Raw genomic sequence first — 21,042 nt, 5'->3', positions numbered from 1 at the left:
CATACAAATTTTAGGATTATTTGTTCCATTTCTTTCAAAAAAGTGGATGGTATTTTGACAGGGATTGCTTTAAATGTGTAGATTGCTCTAGGTAGCATTGACATCTTCACAATATTTGTTTTTCCAATTCATGAGCATGGAACATTTTTCCATTTCTTTGTGTCTTCCTCAATTTCTTTCATGAGCATTTTATAGTTTTCTGAGTACAGATTCTTTGCCTCTTTGATTAGATTTATTCCAAGGTATCTTATGGTTTTGGTTGCAGTTGTAAATGGGATCGACTCCTTAAATTCTCTTTCTCCTGTCTTATTGTTGGTATGTAGGAATGACACTGATTTCTTTTTTTTTTTTAAGATTTTATTTATTTATTTGACAGAGAGTGAGAACAAGTAGGCAGAGAGGCAGGCAGAGGGAGAGGGAGAAGCAGGCTCCCCACTGAGCAGGGAGCCCAATGTGGGGCTTGATCCCGGGATTCCGGGATCACGACCCAAGCCGAAGGCAGCTGCTTAACTGAGTGAGCCACCCAGGCACCCCGAATGCCACTGATTTCTGTGCATTGATTTTATATCCTACCACTTTACTGAATTCCTGTATGAGTTCTAGCAGTTTTTGGGTGGAGTCTTTTAGGTTTTCCACATGAAGTATCATATCATCTGCAAAGAGTGAGAGTTTGACTCTTTCTTTGCCAGTTTTGGATTCTTTTTGTTGTCTGATTGCTGTGGCTAGGACTTCTAGTACTATGTTGAATAGCAGTGGTGATAGTGGACATCCCTGCCACATTCCTGACCTTAGGGGGAAATCTCTCAGTTTTTCCCCATTGAGAATGATATTCGCTGTAGGTTTTTTATAGATGGCTTTTATGATATTGAGGTATGTACCCTCGATCCCTATACTCTGAAGAGTTTTGATCAAGAAAGGATGCTGTACTTTGTCAAAAGCTTTTTCTGCATCTATTGAGAGGATCATATGATTCTTGCTCTTTCTTTTGTTAATGTATTGTATCACATTGATTGATTTGCGGATGTTGAACCAATCTTGCAGCCCAGGGATAAATCCCACTTGGTCATGGTGAATAATCCTTTTAATGTACTGTTGGATCCTATTGGCTAGTATTTTGGTGAGAATTTTTGCATCCATGTTCATCAGGGATATTGGTCTGTAATTCTCCTTTTTGATGGGGTCTTTGTCTGGTTTGGGGATCAAGGTAATGGTGGCCTCATAAATAGAGTTTGGAAGTTTTCCTTCCGTTTCTATTTTTTGGAACAGTTTCTGAAGAATAGGTATTAATTCTTCTTTAAATATTTGGTAGAATTCCACTGGGAAGCCATCTGGCCCTGGGCTTTTGTTTGTTGGGAAATATCTGCTTCAATTTCTTTAATGGTTATGGATCTGTTCACGTTTTCTATTTCTTCCTGGTTCAGTTTTGGTAGTTTATACATCTCTAAGAATGCATCCATTTCTTCCAGATTATCTAACTTGCTGGCATATAGCTGCTCATAATATGTTCTTATAATTGTTTGTATTTCTTTAGTGTTGGTTGTGATCTCTCCTCTTTCATTCATGATTTTATTTATTTGGGTCATTTCCCTTTTCTTTTTGATAAGTCTGGCCAGGGGTTTATCAATCTTGTTAATTCTTTCAAAGAACCAGCTCCTAGTTTCGTTGATCTGTTCTACTCTTCTTTTGGTTTCTATTTCATTGATTTCTTCTCTGATCTTTATGATTTCTCTTCTCCTACTGGGTTTAGGCTTTATTTGCTGTTCTTTCTCCAGCTCCTTTAGGTATAGGGTTAGGTTGTGTATTGGAGACCTTTCTTGATTCTTGAGAAAAGCTTGTATTGCTATATACTTTCCTCTTAGGACTGCTTTTGCTGTATCCCAAAGATTTTGAACAGTTGTGTTTTCATTTTCATTGGTTTCCACGAATTTTTTAAATTCTTCTTTAATTTCCTGGTTGACCCATTCATTCTTCAGTAGGATGCTCTTTAGCCTCCATGTATTTGAGTTCTTTCCAACTTTCCCCTTGTGATTGAGTTCTAATTTCAAAGCATTGTGGTCTGAAAATAGGCAGGGAATGATCCCAATCTTTTGGTATCAGTTTCAGACCTGATTTGTGACCCAGGATGTGATCTACTTTGGAGAATGTTCCATGTGCACTAGAGAAGAATGTACCTTCTGTTGTTTTGGGATGGAGTATTCTGAATATATCTGTGAAGTCCATCTGGTCCAGTGTATCAATTAAAGCCTTTATTTCCTTGTTGATCTTTTGCTTAGATGATCTGTCCATTTCAGTGAGGAGGGTGTTAAAGTCCCTTATTATTATTTTGTTATTGTTTATGTGTTTGTTTGATTTTGTTATCAATTTGTTATCACTTATCTCTTGAATTCTGCCCTCATGATCCAGTAGTTGTTTATTTCTCTTTTGTTCAGCTTCTTTATTCTCCATCATTTGGTCTTCTATATCACTAATTCTCTCTTCTGCCTCATTTATCCTAGCAGTTAGTGCCTCCTTCTTTGATTGCACCTCATTAATAGCCTTTTTGATTTTGACGTGGTTAGATTTTAGTTCTTTTATTTCTCCAGAAAGGGTTTCTCTAATATCTTCTATGCTTTTTTTCAAGCCCAGCTAGTATCTTTATAATCGTCATTCTGAACTGTAGTTCCAACATCTTACTAATATCCGTATTGATTAGTTCCCTGGCCGTCGGTACTGCTTCTTGTTCTTTTTTTTTTTTGAGGTGAGTTTTTCCATCTTGTCATTTTGTTCAGAGGAGAACAAATGAATGAGAGAACAAAATGCTAACAGGGTAACAACAACACCAGAAAAATTTACAATAAACAAACCAGAAGAGACCCGAAACCGGGGGGAAAGAAAGGGAAAGAAAGAAAGAAAAAGAATATTATCAAATATGATCAGGCTGGTGCATAGATCAGTGCCACACACTAGATTTGGGGCATATTTTGGTCTGTTAGAAGAAACTGCCTCCCAAAATTTTAAAGAAAGAAAAACTTACATATGTACAAAAATAAGGGTAAATATGGTGAAGGGATGGACTATGACTGTAAAGATGAAAATTATAAGAGATTTTATAAAAGGAATTGATAAGAAGTTGGTTGAAAAAAGAAAGAAGAGAAATTTGAAGGAAAAAAAAAGGAGAGAATGTGATCAGGCAGGAGAGTAGAACAAAGTCATACACTAGAGATTTAGGGTATATCTTGGTCTGTTAGAAAAAACTGTATCCCAAAATTTTAAAGAGAGAACAACATATATATATATATGTATGTATGTATTATATGTATTTTGTGTATATGTATTTTGTGTATATGTATATGTATTTTGTGTATATGTATTATATGTATATATGTATATATGTATTTTGTGTATAAATATATATACACAAAATAAGGTTACCTACAATGAAGGGATATAATATGATTCTAAAAATGAAAAATAGATTTTTAAAAAAGGGATTGATAAGATATTGGTTGAAAAAGGGAAGAAGAAAAATAAAAAACAGAAAAAGAAAAAGAAAATTAAAAAAATTAACTTTGAAAGACTAAAGAATCATGGGACAAAAAGCCATGAATTCTGTGTGCTGTATTCCCCTAGTGCTGGAGTTCTGCTGTTCTCCTTGATCGGTAAACTTGGTCTTGGCTGGATGTTCTTGCTGATCTTCTGGGGGAGGGGCCTGTTGCAGTGATTCTCAAATGTCTTTGCCTAGGTGGAATTACACCGCCCTTGCCAGGGGCTGGGCTAGGTAATCTGCGCTGGTTTGCTCTTGGTAGCTTTTGTTCCCTGAAAGTTTTTAGTACAGCTTTTGAGGACAAGAAAGAAAATAGCAGCCTCCCAATCTCCATCCTGGAGGAGCCGAGAACTCAGGGCCCCACTCCTCAGTGAGCCTTCAGAGAAAAGCAGTCAGTCACTCCTGTCTCCCTGGTCTCTGGCTGCACTCTGTGCTCACCTGGCCTGTGACCGAGCATTTCTATCTCTGGCACCCAACCCCGTGTGGAGTCTTCAACCTGACAGATCCCTGAGGTGTCCTCCCGTGCTGTTCCTCCCAGGGCAGGAAGGGAAGTGCCCCAGATCTACCGCTTGTTTGGTCCCTGCTGGAAGAGTAGTGGCCCGACTGTGCCGTGGATCATGGTTTATGGCAACCCCTAGCTGAGAGCCCACTCCTTGGCTCACTCTTTGCAGCCGGCTTCCCTGCTCCAATACCTGGGAGCTCTGCCACCGGGCATCCCTGGTCTTTCTGTGACCCTGAGGGTCCTGAGACGACACTGTCCCAGCAAGGGTTCCACTACCACTTAGCCACTGGAGCGATGTCCCTCAGCAGAGCAGACTTCTAAAAGTTCCAATTTGTGCTCCATTGCTCTATCACTTGCCTGTAGCCAGCTGAGGCTCCCTCCCCCAATGGTCTATCTTCCCGAATATTGCCTCGAATTCACTTCTCCGCATGTCCTACCTTCCAGAAAGTGGTCGCTTTTCTGTTCAGAGAGTTGTTGCTTTTCTTTTCTTTGCTCTCCTGTTGAGTTTGTAGGTGTTCAGAATGGTTTGATACCTATCTAGCTGAATTCCTCGGACCAGATGAAATTTAGGTCTCCTACTGTTTCGCCATCTTGTTGAGGTTCTCTTTTAGCCCTTTGACTATATTATTGCCCCTCTTTTACGGCCCAAAAAGTTTCTGTTGAAAAATCAACTGATAGCCTTATGTGGTTTCCCTTTTGTGTAACTAGTTGTTTTTCTCTTGTTGCTTTTAAGATTCTCTCCTTATCTTTAACTTTTGTCACTTTAATTATTATGTGTCTTGGTGTGGACCTCTTTGAGTTCATCTTGTTTGGGGTTCTCTGTGCTTCCTGGGCCTGGATGTCTGTTTCCTTCCTCAGGTAGGAAGTTTTCAGCTATTATTTCCTTCAAATTAGTTTCTGTCCCTTTCTCTTTTATCCTTCTAGGATCCCTATAATGCAAATATTAGTATGCTTAATGTTGTCTCAGAGGTCCAAAATCCTACCCCCATTTTTTTAAAGAAATATTTTTATTTTGCTATTCAGCTTGGGTCCTTTCCACCACCCTGTCTTCCAGATTGCTGATCTGTTCTTCTGCATCCTCTAATTTGCTGTTGATTTCTTCTAGCATGTTTTTCATTTCAGTTATTGTGTTCTTCAGTTATTGTGTTCTTTTTTATATTTTCTGTCTCTTGGTTGAAGTTCTCATGAGTTTATACACTCTTTCTAGTCTGGTGAGCATCTTTACCATTAGTAAATTAGTAATGACCATTATTCAAACTCTTTATTAGGTAGATTGCTAATCTGTTTCATTGAGTTCTTTTTCTGAAATTTTGCCTTTTTGTTTGTTTGATGCATATTCCTCCGTCTCCTCATTTTGTTTGATTTTCTCTGTTTGTTTTTATGAATTAGGTGAAGGAACTACCTCTCCCAGAGTTGAAGGAGTGACCTTGTATAGGAATGTTCCCTGCATAGACTTGTGTGTCTTAGATGGCTGGCTAGAGTTATAGTGGGCATGGGCTTGGAGGTCCCAGCGTACTCTGCTTCAAGGCTTTCCTGATGGGATGGCTGGAGATGAAGTAGGTACAGGCTAGGAACTCCCAGGTTGCTCCATGCTGGGGTGAACTTGGTGAGACAGCTGGAACTGATATGGGCACAGATGGGAGGAGCTGTCTTGGGTGGACAGCTGGAGCTCAGGTGTTATAGGGGCCCAGGGCTCCCCAAGCCAGCAAGCCAGGTTGAGTGCTCAGATCCTACTCTCATCTGTGCTATCAAGGTGGAAGGGGAACAAAAATAATGGCATTCACCAACCTTGGAAAGAATTAGTGCAGATTCCCCACTATTTGGTAAATGCTCTAGGGTTATCTAGTGGGTTTCCTTCACTTGTAGTCTAGTTGTTTTTTAAACTGCTGCTTTTTGAAAAAAAAAATAGTGAAACCATAAGAGACTCTTAAAGACAGAGAACAAACTGAGGGGTGATGAAGTGAAATGGGTGGGTTGGGCTAAATGGGTGGTGGGTATTAAGGAGGGCACTTGATATGATGAGGACTGTGTGTTGTGTATAAGTGATGAATCACCGAATTCTATTTCTGAAACCAATATTGCAGTGTATTGCTAACTAAATAGAATTTAAATAAAAATTGGAGAAAAAAAAACCCTGCTTGTGTGTGTGTGTGTGTGTGTGTGTGTGTGTGCTGTGGCTCAATTTGGGTGAATCTGCACATGGACCCTTCAGTGATATCCCTCCCCACTGCAGTCTGTAGCATCAAGGATGGGGTTCTTGTTATTGCAATGTCTCCATCTCTCATGTTTTCTTTGTGGTCCTCTTATCTTTTGTTGTGCAGAAGCTGTTCAATCAACCCTCAGTTCTTCTTTAGGAGGAACCACTCTATTTGTAGGTATAGATTTGTGGGAGAAGATGAGTTTAAGGTCCTCCTATGCCATCATTTTGGACCATTCTCTTAAAATCTTTATTTAAGAGGTTTACATAATTGATTTAAGAATTTTTTCTTTTTTAAAAGATTTATTTTAGCATGCACACATGAGTGGGGGGAGGGGCAGAGGGAGAGGGAGAAAATCTCAAGCAGACTCCCTGCTGAGTGAGGAGCCCACGTGGGACTTGATCGCATGACCTGAGATCATGACTTGAGCTGAAATTAAGGTCCAACACTTAACCAACTGAGCCACCCAGGCACCCCAAGACTTTTTGTCTTTAATATAAACACTTAACACTATACATTTCCCTTTAAGCTCTGCTTTGGCTGCATTTCCCAAATTTTGATATAGTGTGTTTTCATTTTCATTCAATTCAAAATATTTTCTAATTTCCTTTGTGACTTCTGTTGTTTTGACATAGTTATTTAAAAATATGTTGCTTAATTTCCAAATATTAGGGGAAATTTCAGATATCTTTCTGATACTGATTTCTAGTTTGATTCCATGTAATCTAGAGAACACAGTCTGTATGATTTCAATTATTTTAATTTCTTTGTTTTTCAATTATTTTGTTTCTTTTTTTTAATTCTTTTTTTTAAAGGTTTTATTTATTTATTTGAGAGTGAGAGAATGAGAGAGAGCATGGGGGGGGTAGGGTCAGAGGGAGAAGCAGACTCCCTACTGAGCAGGGAGCCCAATGCGGGACTTGATCCTGAGACTCCAGGATCATGACCAGAGCTGAAGGCAGTCACTTAATCAACTGAGCCATCCAGGCACCCCAATTATTTTAAATTTCTTGATGCTTGGTTTATGGTCCTGGATAGAGTCTATATTGGTGAATGTTTTCTGTGCACCTGAAAATAACTTACATTCTGTCATTGTTGGGTAGAGCATTCTAAAAATATCAGGTTAAGTTGGTTAATAGTGTTATTCAGATCTTCCACATCCTTACCTATTTTCTGTCTACCTGTTCTGTTGTTTACCTAAGGGATTGTTGACTCATCAATTTTAATTGTGGATTTGTCTATTTTCTAGTTCTTTCAAATTATTTTTCATATATTGTGATACTCTGTTGTTAGGTGCCTACAAATTTAGGATGGTTATTTCTTCATGATGAATTGACTTCTTAATCATTATGTAATGTTTTCTTTTCTTTGCAATGTCCTTTTTATCCCTTGCGATATTTCTTCTTCTGAAGTCTACTTCTTCTCATATTAATATAGTCACTCCTGCTTCCTTTTAATTGGTGTTTACATGATGTGTCTTTTTCTGTTCTTTTACTTTTAATCTATGTTTATATACTTAAAAATGAATTTATTGTAGATAGCATATAATTGGGTCTTGTCTTTATTCAGAATGATCATTTCTTTATTTTTATTGGTATGTTTCCACCATTTACAATTAATATAAACTTTGATATGGATGGATTTAAATCTATCATCTTGCTAGTTGCTTTTGATTGAGTGCTGGACAATGTGTATTGAACAATACTGAAGTTATTTTGTCTAGCAGTGGGTATGTTTTTTTTCTGCTGGCTGTTTGTATCAGGAATTTTGCTGGCTTTGGATTTTGTTGTGCTGTGATTACTTTCTGTGTACCATCAGCTTCAAATTCCTTTTGTGTTACTCTGTACTTAGTGTGGGGACTGTGATGCTTGATTTTTTCTCTTTATTTCTGCCCCATTCTCAGATCTCTGTGTACCTGTACTGTGGAGAGGGTCTTGTTCTTCACCCTCAAAAGTCACACTCATTATTTCTGCAATATCCCATTGTTACACAGATCACCTTTATTCAATGTGTCAGGGGAGTTCACAGGAACAGGCATACCAGGTGGCAAAAATAATTGGGAGTCACTTGGAGGCTGCCTACCATAAGAAATATTTTAAAATTTGATGGAAGGAAAATTTTGGGGGGGTGGGGGGATTTTTGATCATTTATATTTCCATTTTAACACCAGTTAATACTTCATTATTTTCTAAAATCAAAACTTTAATCAATATATGATTATCTTTGGAATAGCAAGTCTTGAAAATCACGAGAACAACTTCATAGTTCTAATTTAGTGTTATGTTTTAATTCCTTCTTGTTTGCCAAGCTTTAAAGAAGAGAATGGAAAAGGGGGTGAAAGTATTAGAACCTTTTTTCCTTTTTGTTTATATGTTGATGGCTTGTGTCACAGTTATTTCCACAACATGTCCTCTGTTACTTCAAGCATTCATACTTCTTTTTTTTTTTTTAAGATTTTATTTATTTATTTGACAGAGAGAGACACAGCAAAAGAGGGAACACAAGCAGGGGGAGAGGGAGAGGGAGAAGCATACTTCCTGCTGAGCAGGGAGCCCAATGCGGGGCTCAATCCCAGGACCCTGGGAGCATGACCTGAGCTGAAGGCAGACGCTTAATGACTGAGCCACCCAGGCACCCAAGCATTCATTCTTCTTAATAGAGAGTATTACTCTCTACAGTTATTGAGCTCTTTCTCTGTATTTCAGCATGGTGCTGGAGGACCCAAGTGAATTTACTGCCAATTAAACTCTAGGGCTCCTTCTCAGTCCCAGACTATCCTTTACACCATCTTCTTTTTTTTCTGTAACAGGGTTGGGCTCAGTCTTCTTCCTGTGTTAAATATGTCATTTCCCACTCTATTTACTGAAGTTCTTCTTTCCACAAGGTTTGTTTTCTACTTGTTTTGTCTTAATATAAGAAATTTGTGTCTATTTGTTTTTTTTTTTCCAAAATGTAATTATTAAAGAAAAATATATTGCAGTCACCAACAATTAAAAGTAAGTCAGGAAGGTACCAGTAATTTTAGAAAGTCATGAAACCATAACCCCCAACTTTTTAAAAAATAAGTGTTAGAGGTGACTGTCAGTTGACGTTAGAGGTCAATCAAATATAATTTTGCATTTCACAGTGAGATGCTGAAGGTGGATTCCAAGGTCTGGGTAGTCTTTGCTGAGAATTAATCTGGGGGGTTTGGCATGCCTGCTATAGCTCTTTCAGATCAGTCCCTGTGGTATATCTGGATAAAGATGGCACTTAAGTTTTCCCTGGCTTCACTGGCTGTGCATTTATTCATTCCTGTTACATTTAGTGGCAGTTTCCCACCCCCCTTTTTTGGCCTAGTTATCTAGGCTTTCTAGGACAAAGCCAAAAGCCAGGACATACACAAATTCATACTGTTTCTATGCAATCCTGCAAAGATATTTTGGTAATAGTTTTCAAAAATTCTAATCGTATATTTACTTATTCATTTTTTTATTCACATATTTATTCCTCAAACATTTAATAAACATGTATTATGTGTCAAGAACCATCCTATATGCAAGAGGGCCTGGATAATCAACGGTTCAAAAGGAAAAAAAAGATATAACACCTTCTTGAGAGGAAATTACACTTTTTTTAGAGACATTTCCCTCCCTCTCTTCCTCCCTCCCTCCCTTTCTTCCTTCCTCCCTTCCTTCCTTCCTTCCTTCCTTCCTTCCTTCCTTCCTTCCTTCTATCCCACCTGTCTGCCCCACCCTCCCCCTCTCTTTACTCTATTTGTCCCACATGTGCCTAGACCCAATAAACTATCATACAGAGGAGCTTAACCTGGAGTGTTCCTTAAAAATAAAAGTCAGTTTACGATTTACTGGATGAAATCTCAAATCAAGTTGATAGAATTTGATGTAGACTTCCTGGATGTGGTTAAAAATCTGATCTGGGCTTTCCAGGAAATAATAAAAATGTGGAAAGCAACATTCATATTTTAGATCCTTATTAGAAAGAACTGCTCTATCTTAGATAACAAAATGGAAACATTTTCAGACTTTTTAAAGCAAAGATGAGGAGAACCACAAAGGGTTGGAAGGGAAATGGACCTTGGAAATAGGCTAGCTTAGTCCTCTTGCTTTACAGAGGATGCGGCTGAGCCCGGAAGAGACTAAGTGGTGGAGTTCAGATTATAAATCAGCTCTGCCAATTGTTCAGTCCAATGTACTTCTGCTCATGCATCCTCTTTGCTGCTGCTCTTTGGAACAGTTGAGAGATTAATCCAATACTATAAAAACCTATTGTCCACATATGACAGGGATTAGGGAAGCTACAGAGATCAAGATGTATGTATTCCTTGCCATCATAGAGTTTATATTCTGTTTGGTAAGACAGACATATGTGCCCAATTATGTGACAGACAGAAAGAGGTAAATGTCATTAGAGTAGAGGGAAGTGACTGATGAACTCTCCTTTCCGTGTGGGCTCCAGAAACAATTTTTCAGATTAGATCTACATTTGAGTTGGAAACGAAACAATCTCCAAAAGTGTTTGCATTGTGCTTAGTTTCTTCCAGAAAAAATGATGAAGTAAGGACTTTGCAGTTCCTCTGCAATTTGGCTTGCTCAGCTGAGAATGCTCTCAAATGGTCCTCAGGGGCACGTGCCCCATAACGAGCTTAGAGACCTGAGCCAAGTTGTTACAACAGTTGCTTCACACTTTCATCCACAAAATAATTAGAAACTCTTCTTTGCTCTTTTTGGCATGGCCAGATCTTGTTAAACAAAGTATGCTGATTTTCTCTAAGGGCTATGAAATGGGATGGGAGGAAACTATCACAGGCAATAATACTTCTTGGACATTTAGAACTAAAGTTAGCTTCCTTCCTTTCTTCCTTTCCAAAATGTGTAATATTTCATAGTAAGGTACATCAGAAGTGATGAATAATTGTTCCATTAATAGACCTTGAAGGGATATATATGCTTTGTCTGTAAGTTATTTTTTTGGTGACATTTTGTTCAGTTAAAAACGGTCAGGTAGAATGCAAGCTGGTGCAGCCACTCTGGAAAACAGTATGGAGGTTCCTCAAAAAGTTGAAAATAGAGCTACCGTATGACCCAGCAATTGCACTACTGGATATTTACCCCAAAGATACAAATGTAGTGATCTGAAGGGGTATGTGCACCCCAATGTTTATAGCAGCAATGTCCACAATAGTCAAACTAGGGAAAGCACCAAGATGTCCATCGACAGATGAATGGATAAAGAAGATGTGGTGTGTGTATATATATATATATATATATATATATATATATATATATATATATATATATATATATATAAAATGGAATATTATACAGCTATCAAAAACCCCCAAAATCTTGCCATTTGCAATGACGTGGATGGAACTAGAGGATATTATGCTAAGCAAAATAAGTCAATCACAGTAAGACAAGTATCATATGATCTCACTGATATGAGGAATTCTTAATCTCAGGAAACAAACTGAGGGTTGCTGGAGTGGTGGCAGGTGGGAAGGATGGAGTGGCTGGGTGATAGACATTGGGGAGAGTATGTGCTATGGTGAGCGCTATGAATTGTGTAAGACGGATGAATCACAGACCTGTACCTCTGAAACAAATAATACATTATATGTTAAAAAAAAAAAAAAAGAAGATAGTAGGAAGGGAAAAATGAAGGGGGGGGAAATCGGAGGGGGAGATGAACCATGAGAGACTATGGACTCTGAGAAACAAACTGAGGGTTTTAGAGGGGAGGGGGTCGGGGGAATGGGTTAGCCTGGTGATGGGTATTAAAGAGGGCACATATTGAATGGAGCACTGGGTGTTATACACAAACAAAAATCATGGAACACTACATCAAAAAAAAAGTGTGAGGTAAAAATCATTGTGATTGGTCACTATAGTCAACCTCATTGAAGTCAGGTTTTTTTTTTTAAACTATTATAGTATATAAGTTGGGGGTATGATTGTTGGGTGCATTAATCCTGAGAGGTCATGGACTTGACTCCCTGCCTTGAATTAGTTTATATTTAACCTAATTCTAGTGTTTTCCATCTATAATGAACTAACACTACTTGCCTGGGTTTTGGTAGGCCTACAAGCCACTTATTTTCTTCTTTGCTGTTAGTAAATATAAACAATATCATATTTAGGTAACACATTAAGTATTTTGACTGTTTTTTATATGTGTATTCAAACACAGCTTCTGTTCCAGATTTTGCCTACTGCTCCCAGGTGTTGGCAGTTGTGTGAAGCATATGGGATAAAAATAATGGTAATAAATAGTAAATGAGCATGTGGTTCTCAATATCCAAGTGACCCAAATGACATGATGAAATGTGTGGGAACATCTGCTGACCCTCCCCTCACCACACAGCCACAATGTTTTCTCCCGCTGCTTCCAACACCCTGAACAGTCATTCCAGGTAACATTTGGCCAAGGCCCCAAGCTTCTACAGATTTCTGTTGTGCAGGGGAAGGATACTCAATTAAAGGAAAACAATCTATCTCAGCTCTGTCCAATGTGATGTGAGCCACATATGTATAATTTAACATTTTAAAAAGCCTCCTTAGAAACATAATAATAGGTAAAATTAATATTTTACCCAATATACCCAAAAACGTGATCATGAGAACATATATATTATATATAAAATTATTAGTGAGATAGTTTGCATTCTTTTTCCCTAAGTCTTTGAAATTTGATGTGTGTTTTACATGTATAGCAAATTTCAGTTCAGACTAGCCACTTTTCAAGTGCTGTTGCTCAGAGTCTGAAAAGTGTGAGAACTTGCTGGGGCTTGAGTGAGGGTCCTAATGTCAAGATGAAGGACCAGGGGGGATGGCAGTGGATGGTAGTGTCTTGTTTGTTGTCTGATTTCACCTTTACACAGTTAACTTAGCCAAACTGACCATGGCTATGCCTAGTTACTTACCTACTTCTTTGCCTTTCCAGTTTTGAATTCTGTCCATCTCTGTCTTTGGGAGTCATTGGCACTGAAATTTGATCGATTTGAGTCAAAGTACTTACAAATGGTGTGACCTCAGTCAAGTTATTTAACCTTCACTCTGCATCAGTTTTCTTGCCTGTAAAACAGTGCTAAAGATAAATGCTACTTCCCCTGAGAGTTGAGGGCTAGATGTAATAAATAAAAGGTATATAGCACAGTGCCTGGTACATAACAGGTGTTCAGTTAATAAGAGTTATTATATTTGGAATAAGAAAGTTATGTTACAAATAGGCTTTTATGCTAGTAGTGTGTGGTAGCTTTGAGTGTGGTATCCTCAGGCAGGTTATGAAAAGTAAAGCCTATCTGAAGCGAGCCTTACACCTAGGAAGAGGTTACTGATTTTATCAAACAAAATTTCCTTTTTATATAGTGTTTTATGGTACTACTGTTGACTCCTCCTGAAATAAAATCCATAGATGATATAGCTTACTCACATATGAAATATTCTTAAAAATTAATATATTTTAATGCAATGTAAAGGGAAAATCCAGTGTAAAGGGAAAATAATGAAATGCATATTTTAATATGCACATGCATAGGCATGCCACTCTAGAAAGCATAGTGAAGTAGCCACATGATATTCCCCACACATAGAATCATTGTGAATGGTACAGCTCCAAGGTGAGATTGATAGAGTTGATTGAAATACCAGAAGTGGAACAGTTAATAGTGACATAATTTTATGAAATAATGAATACCTCTCAGCAGTTTCCAACAAATCAAAGTTAACATTTTTCCTTATTTTACTTTGTAGTTGTATCCCTGCATAATTCAGTTTATATTGAAACTGTGCAAAAAAATCCTCAGAAACTTACAAAGAGATTTTTCACTTATACTCGTTGTTCTGAAGGACATTCAAGATTAGTGCAGAGCATGGAACAATTTTTCATTGTGCTAGAGAATGCTTAATATTGCAGGTCATAAAGAATCCTTGCCTCTCCCCACTATCTTCCCACTAAGTGCCACAGTGCCCTCTGATCTTTGCAATAATCAAAAAGACTCCTACACATTTCCAAAATATCCATTACAAGCTAATACAACCCAAGTTGAAAACTGCTCTATAAGGAGGAAGTTTCACTATCACCTATTTTTAGAAATGTCTCCATGGTCTTGGGACATGCCTGAGGAAGGCAGTACTTACCCATGCTTTAGAACTGTACCAGGCACTGTAGGCATCCAACTGTTCACAGTAAACTGAACAACAACCCTTTTTTTTGGGGTATACTGAGAGAGATGAAGTGTCTCTGCTCAGGTCAAACCTCAGTATTATTTCATGGAGAGCTTATAGAGTCAAAGTCACTGCTATGATGTGCCCAGATAAATTAAAATCTCCCTTTAGACTCACACAGACTTTGAACTCCAGTGTGAAAGGTGATGGTCATCAACAATGGAGAGGCGGTCAATAGGTGCTAGGCTGAGTTAGAGAAACACCATTGTTCATGGTGAGCAGATCCACCCACTGGAACATCTAATAAGCTTTGTCAATATGAAAAACTGGAAAAACTATTGCAAAAGCAGCACAAAATCAGTTCTGGAATTTCAACAAGAGAACTATGCCTAGGCTGGTGAATTAGAGTAAGGGGATAAAAAGGGGGACATGTGCAGTCAGGTGGTTCTTACTCCTTTGTCACATCTAAAAATAATGCCTTAAGCTCCTGGGGTGCTGATGAGAGTCACTACTCAGGCTCAGAGAAAACAGCCAATTTAGAAGTTATCTATTTAGGTTATAATCTCTGACATAATCCTTTCAATTTATTCCGAAGTCTGGTCCACTAAGGAGGGTGAATATAGGTGAGGTTGAGGTAAGTTCATAGTTACACTGTTGAGTTTTTCGGAAGAGGAAGGAATATTAAACACAACTGGCCAGATCAGCCACATTAGGCAAATCCCATTGCTGTGCTTCAGAATTAATTACAGGAGCAGAAAAGTTATTAGCTGCTATAGTAACCAAGAGAGACCATGGTTAGAATGCATATGCTAAAGGATTGTATAAAAGAAGATCAAAGAAAATCTGTCAGAAATGCAATAGCATTGAGATTGAACATTAGGTTAGAGGCCAATATACACCTAAATTGTTTGGTACTTTTCTATAAAGACTGTGTGCTAAGCTGCAAATACATTGACTAGCATTAAGAGAGACTGTGGGCCATAAGAGAGATCCCCAGGTCAGTGAACAGAAGGAATATCAAAGGGGATTTTTAAGTACCTGTGTTCTCATCTGTTAAAAGAAATGCTGATTCCCTTTAGTATGATGAAAGATAATTATGGGAAAAATTATTTTTAAATGCCTATTCATTACAGTTTTCTTGTATTGAAATTTTATTTCCTACTCAAGATCATTTTCTCAACTTTATTTTCAGATCTGTATGGTTTAGTTAGGTCAGGGTTTTTTTTTTAAATTTAATTTTATTATGTTATGTTAGTCACCATACAATACATCATTAGGTTGGTTGTTTTTTTTTTTTTTTATGTGGTGATCCACAATTCATTGTTTGTGTATAACACCCGGTGCTCCATGCAGTACATACAGGAATGTACATTAGAAGCATCTGGGGAGATTTTTAAAATACAGAGTCCTGATATCAACCCTAGACCCCTGAATCAGAAACTTTAAGAAGTGAGGTCTTGGAAATCCATATTTTTAAAAGGCCTAAAAATTCCTTAAGTGGTATAATGTGGCATTGGCTTTGGAAAGTGTGATCTTAGATGATGGTCTTGCCACAGGCTACCACATTTTTTTTTTTTCACATGGAAGGCTGTTGGCTCCTTCAACTCTTGCCCTCTTGAGTACATTTTCAAATGAGGGAAATTTTAAAAGCCAGGATAATTTCTTTGGAAAAAAAAAAAGATCATGACATTCCCCTGCCTGGAATTTTCCAGTGACTTATCTTAGCACATAGAATAAAATCCAAGTCCTAAATGTTCTGGGGTCTGGGGTTACTTCTCCAGTGTCTTACCAGTCTTGCTTTTCACTGACTGGCTTTTTTTCTATTCCTTGGCCATGCCGAATTTGTTCTTCCTGCTTTTTTTTTTTCTTTCTGCTTAGACCACAGTTCCCTGAGATCCTTGCATGGTTGAATCCTTGTTTGGATCTCAGCTCAAATGTCAGTCTCTCAGAAAGACCTTGCCTAACCAGTTTGTACTCTATCACTCACTAGTATATCACTTAATTTGATTTTCTTCATAGCACTTATTATCTGAAATTATTTGTTTGCAAATTATATAACTAAGTCAGAATGTTAAATATTACATTGCTTCTGAGCCTAAAGCTCTTTAATAACAGCATGCACATGTTGAGTGTGTTTTTAAAAGTTAGATAAAAGAAAACAGCTCATAAAATGTTACATGAACAAGAACAGAAAATTTTAACCTTGAGAGGACAGCTACTTAACAGTCTTGACATCCAACAGTCTAGTGTCCAAAGGTCCACTTTGGAAAAATTCAACCTGTACTTTGTGTTAGAGGCATTAATGTTAATGGGTTAGAAAAGGCATAATTAAATAAATTAAATCTGATAGTGTCTTGCCTCTTTAGGGAATAATAGCAAAGTTAAGATTTGGAGGTTAGTTTCCTCTTAAAAATTCTCATGCTAAAGAGTGATCACTTGAATAGAGTTTGAATTCCATAATGAGCAGAATAGAACAAGAAGAGCTTGATAATAGGGAGAAATGGTGTGTGTGTGTGTGTGTGTGTTTCACAGAAAACAATGAAACAAAGAAAAACAAGAGACTTTCAGGCTTCTGTAATTCTTTGGTCACAGATTCTGAGTTAGAAGAATAACGTGACAGGTAAATTAAACCTTTGACCAATCTCATTAACTGGTGCTACAAGAGCCAAGAAACCACTTAAAGAATATTCTCACCTAGAAATTACAATGTTGTTAATGATGATAATAAAGGGATGTCACTTTTCCAGTTTCAAGGGCTTAAAAGATTCTCCAGGCTGGTAGCTCTTTAAACCACAGGGAAATAAGATACTAGTACTTTTCTTCAAGAAAAAATTGGCACATTAACCTCAATTATGTATACCAAATAACTTAAAGCTTTCCATACTAATGCTGGTGAAATTTAAATCAATTTTTTTAAGTTTTTGTAACAGTCAGCACCAACTAACAGTATGTAAAATATGAACAAAATTTTAGTCTCTGTTATCGATTAAATTGAGTTTAAAAATTTGAAACTATGGAACTAGTAATTTGCTGGACTATCACTCCAAGGTTGTGCCTGTTTTCTCATTAACCATCTGATATCTTGATTTCTAAGGCCAATATTTGACATGAAGATAAACAGGTCATATAGTAGAACTATTTCAGTGTGGATAATTATACTATTCACCATCTAGTTGAGAAAACTTCAGAGAATATTTTAGTTTCAATTTTTTAGTTTTAGGTTTTTATTCTGCAATAGTGTGTGTGTGTGTACGTGTGCACATGTGCGCACCTCTGTGTGTGTGTGTGTGTGTGTGTGTAGATGGGAACTAGTTTAGGGCTAAAATACATAAGTTAAAATAGAGTTCTCATTTCTGATTCCTTTACATTACAGAACCTGCACTTCAATACTGTCTTGAAATTAATGTCCAAAATGTCTGAATCAGCTCTCAGCTCTCTACTCTCAAGGTTGCCTCCTCCACTCCACCTACATCATTTTGAATTAAAAACTTCATGTTTTCTGGGTATTTACTAACCATAGAAAGGCTCTTATATATATATATATATATATATATATATATATATATGGTAATATGGCATATACAAGAGAGCCACAGAATTATTAAATTGATTTAGAGAAAGATTCTAATGGCAAACCTCCTAACATTTCATTACCTAACCCAAAGCACTATTATCTAGTTTGTAGAATGATACCTTTAGTTTTCACTAAACTGCCATTAGTGATATCATAATAGATAAATGAATAGCTTAGACATCATTGGGGGCTGTCTCAAAGAGGTCTGAACCAAGAGTCAAATTTCTCTGAAATTTTGTATTTCTTCATAAAAATTAATGTGACTTTTAAATCATAGTCCATAATATTTTTTATGTTTTAAGAAAGAAAATTATATTTTAATTGACCATCAGATAAGTTGATATTCTAAAATATGTACCATATTAGTCTGTATTCTTAAACTCTCTTGAAAGATAGGAATTAAAACATACATAGTTGTATGATTGCAAGAACATTGGCATCCTTTAGTGGGCCAAGGGCCAGTACAAGACATGTTTTGATCAGCACTAAGCCACAAAGAAAGTCATTGCTGTTGCATGTTCTCTCTCTCTCTTTTTTTTTAAAGGTTTTATTTATTTATTTGACAGAGAGAGATAGCAAGAGCAGGAACACAAGCAGGGGGAGTGGGAGAGGGAGAAGCAGGCTTCCCGCCAAGCAGGAAACCCGATGCGGGGCTCAATCCTAGGACCCTGGAATCATGACCTGAGCCGAAGACAGACACTTAATGACTGAGCCACCCAGCCGCTCTGCTGTTGCATGCTCTTGTTACTCTCCCAGACTACCTATCTACCTATCTATTGGAGAATCTGGGTAGCAACAACTGTTAATGCACCTTGGAAGTAAAGTAGAACATTAAATTTGTTTGCCCTGTGGATTTCCTCAGCCTTTATCCATGTGAATTCATCATATTTGCCATCACTGTACTCCAATAAGATCCTGGATTTCACCTTAAATCTTGCCTACCAGGTAAAACTGGATGGGAAAGAATATGTTGCAAAAATGATACTAGATTTCCTATAATGTCATGGACTGCTTGAGCACCTAGTCTTTTGAGAAGAGTCTGACCATGGAGGAACTGTCATGAGAATACCACCCAACACATTGGAATTCTTGAAGTGGTATTCAAATTTTCTACCAGGCAAATCAGGAAAACTCGCTTTTCCACCTCTGGGGAGTCTGGGAAAGATGTTTTTCCATTTGGCCCTGTTTGATATTTGGGTTTTAATGTATATTTTTTTGCTTTAAAAATTGGAGAAATTAAAAATAGTCTCTTAATGGGAATTTTATAGCTTATAATTACAATGTGAAAGAAATAGATGATTTATTTTACTGTCTCAGAAATAATATTTGGAAACAATAACTAAGATTTGTTAACTTCTAATGAAAACAATTGCTTTTGACAGATATTTCCAGAAACTTAAAAAAATACGACTGTTTAAAATTTACTGAGCCAAGTACTTTACATTCATTTTCTTATTTGATTTAGTCAGTTACAACAACTCCATGAGTTGGCACTCTTATTATCTCTGTTTTACATATGTGAAAATGGTGTCTGAAGAGGACATACGATGAGTCATTTAATCTTTATCAAGGGTACAATGGAGGACTAATCTCACTGTATATTGGCTTACAACTAATAACCACTGGTCTGTACTTCCATTTAATTACTTGAGAGTTTGGAGTTAAGAGCATGAACTCTGGAACCACCAGACCCCTTATTTGAATCCCAGCTATAGCACTTAATAACTCTGTGAACTTGGGTAATATACTTAACTGTGTTTCTGTTTCCTTATCTGAAAATGGGAATAAAAACTGTACCTGCCTCATCCTGTGATACAATCATATAGGCCATGTTAGCCAGGAGATTACAAATTGATTCACAAAATAGTATACAAGGCCCTTTGCATTTATGACCAATATATTCATAGTTTAGCTTGTTTGTGAGCAACTCTGAAGATCTGTGATCTTCGTGTAATAATGTGTAATATTGCTGAAATAGAAGTCTTAGAAATATAGAAGGCTACTGTTTGGGAGTGTTTAGGTACTCACCTCTCAACTCAGCTCTATTGTTCCTTTTTATCGATATGTTGGCAACAGCTCATGCAATGATAAAACAATAACAACAGAATTTTTTTGACTGTATGTTTATGTGTGAAAAATGGCTCTAAAATATGGATGATTGCAATGAAGAGAACATACCTAAATCTAAAAACTAAATGGATCTTAGCTAGAAAATAGGAGCTTCAACTAAATTAAGCCATGGCATATCAGACTGAGTGCCAGTTTCTTTTTTGAATGAATCTACCAACTGTCTTTAGAGAATCAAGACCAGATAACTCATGAAACTGTTTCAGTAGATGCTCAAATCACATTTACTGTAATCTCTTCATGAATTTAGTCTTTGTAAAGAGGTAGAGTCTGAGCAAGAAGAAGGGAGAGAAAGAAAAAAAATATTTGCCAAGGTAAAGACAAGTTTACAAGAAACAAGCAAGCAATGGTTTGGGACTCCAGGACAAGCAAAAGTGGGAACTGTTGCTCATAGGTCCAAGTGCCAAGGGATGGGAGTGGATACTTGAACCTGAAGAGGGTGGTGGCTAACCTACAGGGTGGTGGCCTTCAGAGAAGAGGTGTGGCCAACCCATGGCAACTTTAAAGAGATTAGCCAGGGAAATACCTATCCTACTGTCTGGTTTCCTGATGAGGCCTGTTATTGGTTGAGCCTTAATTGAAGCCAAAGTGTGAGGACAACTTTTGATGGACTCAGTAAAGGTCCACATTCTGGGACAAAGAATAGGCTGGAGTTTGTAGAGTAGATTTGGAGGGACTGATGGAAAATATTCAACAGGATTTGAGGTTTCTTTAAATATTTGGACCATTTATTCAATCAACAAATATGCACATGTGCTAGTATTATCCTGGTAACTCGGGGTATAGCAGTGAATAAAAGACAAAAATTCCTACCCCCATGGAACTTGCATTCTGTGTTTATATCTAGTTGCATTTTATAAAAGTAAACTGTATGCTCAAAGTATTTGTGAATTTGCATATTCACAAAGATTTCTGAATGAATACTTCCTGAAAACTTAGGAGCCCTATGT

This window comes from Mirounga angustirostris, unplaced genomic scaffold, assembly GCF_029215605.1.
Source record: "Mirounga angustirostris isolate CCGP_5_RB_7025 unplaced genomic scaffold, mMirAng1.0.hap1 SCAF_14, whole genome shotgun sequence".
Lineage (NCBI taxonomy): Eukaryota > Metazoa > Chordata > Mammalia > Carnivora > Phocidae > Mirounga > Mirounga angustirostris.
Note: the sequence above shows the minus strand (reverse complement) of the source record.